Source organism: Ascaphus truei, chromosome 9, assembly GCF_040206685.1.
Source record: "Ascaphus truei isolate aAscTru1 chromosome 9, aAscTru1.hap1, whole genome shotgun sequence".
In the NCBI taxonomy this organism is placed as follows: domain Eukaryota; kingdom Metazoa; phylum Chordata; class Amphibia; order Anura; family Ascaphidae; genus Ascaphus; species Ascaphus truei.
The window spans coordinates 24,843,760-24,851,197 of NC_134491.1; the positions used below are offsets into that span (position 1 = coordinate 24,843,760).

At 44.2% G+C, this 7,438-nt stretch overlaps 1 long non-coding RNA gene across 1 annotated transcript; it reads left to right on the forward strand.

The window, feature by feature from the left end:
* The first annotated feature begins 3,236 nt into the window (after positions 1 to 3,236).
* LOC142502254 (uncharacterized) lies at positions 3,237 to 7,438 on the forward strand. The gene is made up of 3 exons (XR_012803695.1): positions 3,237 to 3,510; positions 4,565 to 4,620; positions 5,117 to 7,438. It is a non-coding gene; the product is annotated as an uncharacterized LOC142502254 (long non-coding RNA).

A 7,438-nucleotide genomic window follows, 5' to 3' on the forward strand; every position in this document is an offset into this window, starting at 1 on the left:
TGACTTAAAAAGATATCATCATCGGTGCAATTCCTGCGCATTCTTCTGAACTGACCGTAGGGTACTTTGTCCATCCACTAAGGATGATGACAACTAGAGCATAGAATATAGTTATTACTATCTACTGTTTTAAAAAATGATTTTATTTTGATTTCTCCTTCATGAATGTAAATAGTAAGATCTAAAAAATCCAGTTCTTAGTTCTTCTTTACTAGTTAACAATGTGAATTTCAAATTATTTATGTTGTCATTAATTTTATTCAAGAAAATATCTAGACTACTCTGATCGCCTTGCCAAATCATAATAATATCGTCGATGTAGCGCCACCAGACGACCAAGCTTGGGCCGGGCCCCACCTCAGACCAAATCTTCTCTTCCTCCCATAACCTCATGAAGAGGTTGGCATAGCTAGGCGCAAACTTGGTACCCATGGCGGTACCACAACATTGGAGATGGAAACTCCCTTCAAACCAAAATATTTTTTTTTATAATATAAATGAAATACTATCAATTAAGAAACTTATTTGAACATCTGATAGTTCTGCGTCTTTGGTGAGAAAATACTTCACCGCAGCACACCACTGCTGATGTAAAATTGAGGTGTATAGGGAGGCAACATCAATAGATGGTAATAAATAATTTTCATTCCATTTAATGTTTTCTAACGTTCCATCTAAGATTGTATGACAATAGTACACTGTATTTGTCCTTCTCTCTTTTTGGGGTGATCCTGATATTTACGCTCCCTCTGAACCCTGGAAAACGTAACATGTTCTCAGCCACACATTTGGAATTGCTCAGACTCCATTGTTGACAAGTGCTGAAATGTTTAGACTCTGGGTGTGTTTGAACTTTTTTAGTTATTAATCTCATGTGTTCCAACACTCTTTGTTTGAATGGCCTTGTAGTCAGACCAACATAGCGCTTGTCACAGCCACAGATAAGCATATATATATAACGTACTCTGTGTTACAAGTTATACAAGATAGAATGTTATACAACTTGCTTCCCTCTTTCTTACTGAAAGTTTTCGTTTTTTGTACAAATTTGCGAACTCTTACATTTGCCACAGAGGAAGCATCAAAGCAACATAGCAAATTGGGAAACAATTCCTTGTGACTTTTTTTAGATGGTTTGGTCATGCTAGGTGATATAATTGTAGCAAGGTTCCCCCGGTATCCCCTTACCTCCACTGCACTGTTGAGGGGAGCCCCGTGCTGTGCCAGGAAGCTGCGGGGGCGAGTGCGTCGCCGGGGGCTCCCGGTGACAACGGAGTCAGAGCGCCGCCATCTTGGTTGTGTCCTCGGCTGCGCAGAGGGTTGCGCATGCGCAGTCGTGATGTGGCGGCCATTACAGAAAGGGAGGCAGGTTGCAAATGGTGCTCCGTAATGCAGGGACCCTTAGTTGCGCATGCGCAGTTAGGGCAAAGTGGCGGCCATTACATGCATGCACAGGGACAGGGAGACTTGCGCATGCGCAGTACACATTGCACACGCGGCCCTAATGATAAAGAGGGCCCTGGAGGACTACAACATCCAGAATGCTTAGGGGCAGGGACCCAATAGGGCTGGAAGCTTCCCCTGAGGATAAGATACATTGTTGTGCACAGACCATGCGAGTCAGTTGGATCCAGAAAGAGATTGGGGAAGGTAGTGTACAGAGAGCAGTGCTCTGCTGTACTAGGCCAGAGATATACCCCAGGCCCCAGGTAGGCCCCACTCCCCACTAGGTTTAACTAGGTTTAGTGGATAAGCTCATAGGGACAGTCCCTAAGGTAGGGACCCTGTCCCATTATATGCGTAATAGTCAGGGACACCATGTCTGCTGCTGTTCCTGAGGATTTGGTCTGAGGGTCAGATCACTGTTTGCTGTGTGCTGATTGAGAGACTGGTCTTCACGGTGTGATTGTCTTGCGAGACCTCATCCCACGCGGAGCACAGTCATCGCGGCTTCGGTAGATCCTTTGAGTAGATTGTCATACCCAGGTGCTGGGAGCATCTGGGCAGGTATCTACACCTTCCACACGTGCACCAACCTTGCTGTTCATATGTGACAGGCCTGATCACACACACTTGGGTGGATTGGGACTAATGGGACACAGGGTTGGGGGAGGAAAGGTGTGGGGTTACAGCCCAGTGAGGGGCTAGTGTTACAGCTGTCAGTATTGGCAGAGTGTTATTCATATAGCTGTTGCTGTGTGTTATGTATAGAGCTGTTAGTACTCTGTGATGTATGTTATGATGTTATGTTGCTTATCCCTATAGTAAACCCTTTTAGCCAAAACCTTTGGTGTGGGCTGGTTACTTTATGGATGTTCCTATGTGAGGGCCATTCTACATTTGCAGAACCCCACATAGGTGGAGGCGCTGACCGAAGAGACGTTCCAGGAGCATGTAACCAGGAGAGGAGTGAATATCTACCCTGGGAGGCCCAATGTGAGATAGGGTGGGGGAAACAGGGGTACATAATGTTTGCCAGTGTCTCTGATTTTTTAAATAAAATGTAGGATCCTGAAAATTTGTACAAAAAACTAAAACATTCAGTAAGAAAGAGGGAAGCGCTGCCCCACTAAACCCCCCCCCAGCCCCCCCCCCCCCGGACGCACCCATCTCCTGCCCCATGCCGGCAACCAAGGGGACCAATGGGAAGGGAGCGCCGGGAGGCAAGGGAGTGCTGGGAGACAAGGGAGCGCATTGTCCCTTCCCGAGGGAAGGATTACCCCCACTACCACCTCCCGCACGTAGAGGGCAGCCACGGGTACCAGGGGCAGAAGAGGGGACATCGCACCATGCGAGCAGAAGACGGAGGGGCGGGATGCCGCAGCCACACTCACCCCCCCCCCCCCCAATATGTGTCTCAAGCCAGAGGTGCAGAGTATAAAATAACGCACACACACCAGAGACAACGGGGGGAGGCATGGGAAACAAGGGGGGAGATATGAGACATTACTTACCTCTGCAGAGAAGGAAGGGCGGGCTTGACTGCTCAGCTCATATAGAGCCTGGCTGCGCGTGTACAGTGTACAGGAGGGAGAAGACTGGTGTCCATATCGTATGCGGTGCCCGGCATCCATAGCACCGACAGCGGAGCAAAGTCGGGATCTCGCGAGACTGAGATTGGGACGCGATCACGTGATGCGGAAGCGGCTGTGAGTGTATGCAGACGCCGGTATCATAGTAGCAGCGAGTGTGATATACTCAGCTAAATATTCTCAACTGCCTTTCTACAACTCATAGAGTCTGATTTTTTTACTTATCATGCTATCTTAAACATTTTTTAATTAAACGGTGTTACACTATATTGTGTCATTACCTTGCTTTACATGCTCATGGTCAATCCCTGTGACGGAGATTGTCTGTCCATAATCTAACCTGTGGGGATCCTGTTGCTGATCTGTTTGGAGTGTGTGGAGAATTTAACAACATCATTAGAAGCTCAGTGGGGACTGGAATATCGAGCAGAGTTCCCGATCCCAGTGTGGATAATGGCATTAATTTGTCTTGATAACTGTGAGTGCATATCATACCATCTTAGAATTTGAAATAGTCCGAACATACTAACATACTACCCTATGTTTTAACCCTTTCTTTTCTTCCCTATTTCTTGCGGCTAGGTCATTCTTCTTCTGAGAGATAGGTATATATAATCAAAAAATAAATAGATGATACTGTTCTGTGGCTAACGAAATGCTTTTAATTGTGCGAGCTTTCGAGATATACTGATCTCTTCTTCCGGCGATGTTACAATGCGATGTTATATATACAATATATATATATATATATATATATATATATATATATATATATATATATATATATATATATATTGAAGAGGCAAAATAAGGTGCGCCAAACTAATTATCAACAATAGTAAAAATGGTGTCAAATGAGTGCTGCCGTAATGTAATGGATGTACACCCCCCCCCCCCCAATATTATACAAAAAAGACAAAATATAAAAGGCGCAAATCAGACAACAGGTGGTTAAATGTCGAACACCTGTGGGATAAATACGTAGAATATCCTTATAAGAATCCAGGACGAGATATGATCTATAAAAGAGAAAAATGCCAATATAGTGAAGTACGTTTAATCATATAAATAAAGCGCAAGTAAAGTGGCTATTTACAATGTAGCTGAAATAAACAGGCATGTAAGGATAAAATCCTTTCTGTGACTGCAGCAGAGAGGCTGGTGATGTCAGGAACTCCTCTCAGGTTACACACTGTGTTCACAATCACTGAAGTTCCCTTGGTTGAAAGTGAACTACACAGTCCCAATAGCCTTGAATAAGGCTTTGCAGTACAGGCAGGAGAATAAAATGTCCTTACTTCAGACAGACAGGGAGATCTGTTAAGAGATCCTCACCCTACCGGTTTTGTAAATTTGTCCTGTCACCCTCTCTCTCTCTGTCACTCTCTCTCTCTCTTTCACCCACACTCTCTCTGTCTCACACTCTGGATCTGGATATCTTATTTACCCTATATATATATATATATATATATATATATCTTATCTGCCCTATAACTACACCGAAAGAAATAACCTATACTGCTTTCTATCAGATATGACTCAAGCTTCACACGGGAGACATCGGAATCCCCCCTAACCCAGAAGACAGGTAAGGAACGCCTCCCCTCCAACATATAACATTGTGGGAATGGGGGTACCTGGACATTGAGGGACTGCGGATCAGGTAAGATCCCAGGCAGGATTGCTGCTTTAGATATTGTGAAGTGGGGGGCGTCCAGACACTGGTTAAGAGGTTCAGGAAACTCGTCATTCACATGTAGCTTTTATTTTTCTAGATCCGACATTTATACACACACACACACACATAACAAGGATTATTTGTAGTATAATGTAATACAATAAATAAACTTATGTCAAAAACAAATGTTGTTCTTACTAGGAATTTATTCAATTGGTTTTTGGGGGGGGGGGGCTGGGGATGGTGTTAGATGGCGAGTAGATTTTTTGGTTCGGCAAGTAGATTTTTGGGTGATCCTCTAGATGTGTCTCTGCAGACTGTTTCTGCAGTGGTGCTAAATAAATCTAACTAATATTGCCCCTCCTCCCCTTGACTCACTTGACTTGTATTTATTTTTTCTTTGCAGGTGACAGAATCTGTCCAGCACTGCCATTTCTGGGCAGCGATGACAAGACAGGGAATGTGTTGGCTATTAATAAGTCATCTGTATGAGGGACTGCAGGGATGATCAAGTTACAAACTAATGTTCCTACAGACTACATGTGGTGTATCCCATACTGGCATTTTACAGAGGCTATGTTAAAATATTTGCTTGTAGAGGAGCATGCTCCAAAATGCAGATAAAGGCTTAGGGGTGCTACTCCTCCCCGAAATATTTTTGGATACCTTTACTCAACTGTGTCACCTAAACTGAACTCAATAATTGTTGTGACGGGAGGGGGTAACCAGGCCCTGTAATAAACGTCAAGCCTGTTTGGGACCCTTATACACAGAGCAGGGGTAACCAGAGAGTTAGCTCTTGGACCCAGTAACATTGTATGATCCCATTGTACTCTGTGTAATAAAACCATTTTGTGTGTTTTCCCTTTCCGGGCATGCAGTCAGGCAGAGATTGCTAGTGTATGAGTTTCAAGGGAGGGGGGGGGGGTTGTGGAAGAACCGTTGACAGAATGTGCCTAGGAGGTTGGGGTCCAGAGTAACCAGTTCCCCAATAAATGTACCTGGGAATCATGCCTGATCCTCGAATACATTAAGGCGCATTGTCCCGGCAATACCGCACCTTGAAAACGTAAGCACAACTCACCACTAAGGTACCCTGCTTCAACACAGCCCAGAACGGAGGATGAGGCACAGGGATAAATATGTATTCCTGTAGCTGAGGAAATCCCTAGTTGAAGGGGGTTCCCCCAGCTAGTGCCAAGGTGACCCACAACTAGTGTAGGGGTTGTGGGTACCCCAACCATATATAAGGTTGGGGGGGGGAAACTGAGTCACAGGGAGTGTGTGGGGAAATATGGCAGGCAGAAATAAAGAGAACATTTTTCCTTTTCTGTTCCCTGTACCCCAAGACTCAGAGTGTATTAAAATATACTTAAATGTAGTGTAATATGTTTTACATTCGGAACCAATGTCCAATCAGGCAGCCTGTGAAAACCCATAGGCGCCGGTATGTCTGCTGGAAATCAGAGTTCAAAGTAGCCAGAGGATGCCCACAGGTGTGAACAGCATTTGGTCAGTGAGGGAAAGGTGAAGTGCTAGGTCCGGAAATCAATGGCAGTCCTTCGGGATGGCACTTGCTCTCAGAACAACTGAGGATGCCTACCGCATTATAGTAAGCGATGACACGTGGCCACGCATCGACATCATCGTGTACACATGCGGGCTGCAAGTCAAGACTGGTGCACGACGTGGAGGTGAGCTACAGCAATGGGAACTGCAGAGGAGGTCCAAATGGACACAGAGGACAGCAGAGGTGCCCAAAGAACATCCAAGAACCTCCACACTCAAACCGGATGGTCAAGTCTGGTGACGGCTGAAAGTTCACAACTGCGCATTTTTACTTTTGAATTCGTGTGTGAGATTCTAGTAGTCTCTGTGTTATGTTATTTTAGCAAAGTTTTATACGTTAGTGTGCCATGTGATTCATTTCTCTTCTTTTAATGTACATCACACGTTATACCATGCACCCCGAGCACAGGGTAGCGAAGCTAAGCACCTATTCATCTGATCAATGTGGCACAAATGCATGACTTAAGGTGTCTATGAGAGATAGATCCTATGGTGCAGCTATTTCCCCAAAATATTATTCATTGTGTCTTATCACATTGTCAGCACTATACAGCATTAACACGTGGGATTTATAAGGTTAATAGGTCTACACACCTAACTTAATGAAAGTGCACTTGAGGTGGTCACAGCATCACTGATTTCGTAATATCACATATTGATGTGTGTTATATTATTTTTCTTCACATATCCATTGGATTTAATCTGTGCACTTACCTGGAGTACCAGCGCCAAGGAGGACTTCATCTTCATATGTATATCAAGAAGGATTTATGGACAGTACTAAAGTCATGTAGGCTGCAGGACTCTGGACATTTTAAAAGATTGGTATTGGAAACATTTCACATACACTTGATTGTTTCTGACTAAGGTTAAACTAGCGCTGAAAGTTGTGTTACATTTCCACTTCGCAACATCGAATGTGTAGGCATGTTCATAGCTCATGGTATGAAATGTGTTAAAAACGATATTCACTAACGTAAATCGCATTTTCTATAGCGTTTGCTAAAAAAAATAACATACCGCACTAGTTTGTAGTTGTTTTACAAGCGAAATTACCTAAGGTACAATTTCACTTCACCAGTCTAGAAGAGCAGCACAGAGAGAACAGAGAGAAGCTGCATCTCCTGCACAACTCTTGCAGGTAATCGCGCTGTTTTTA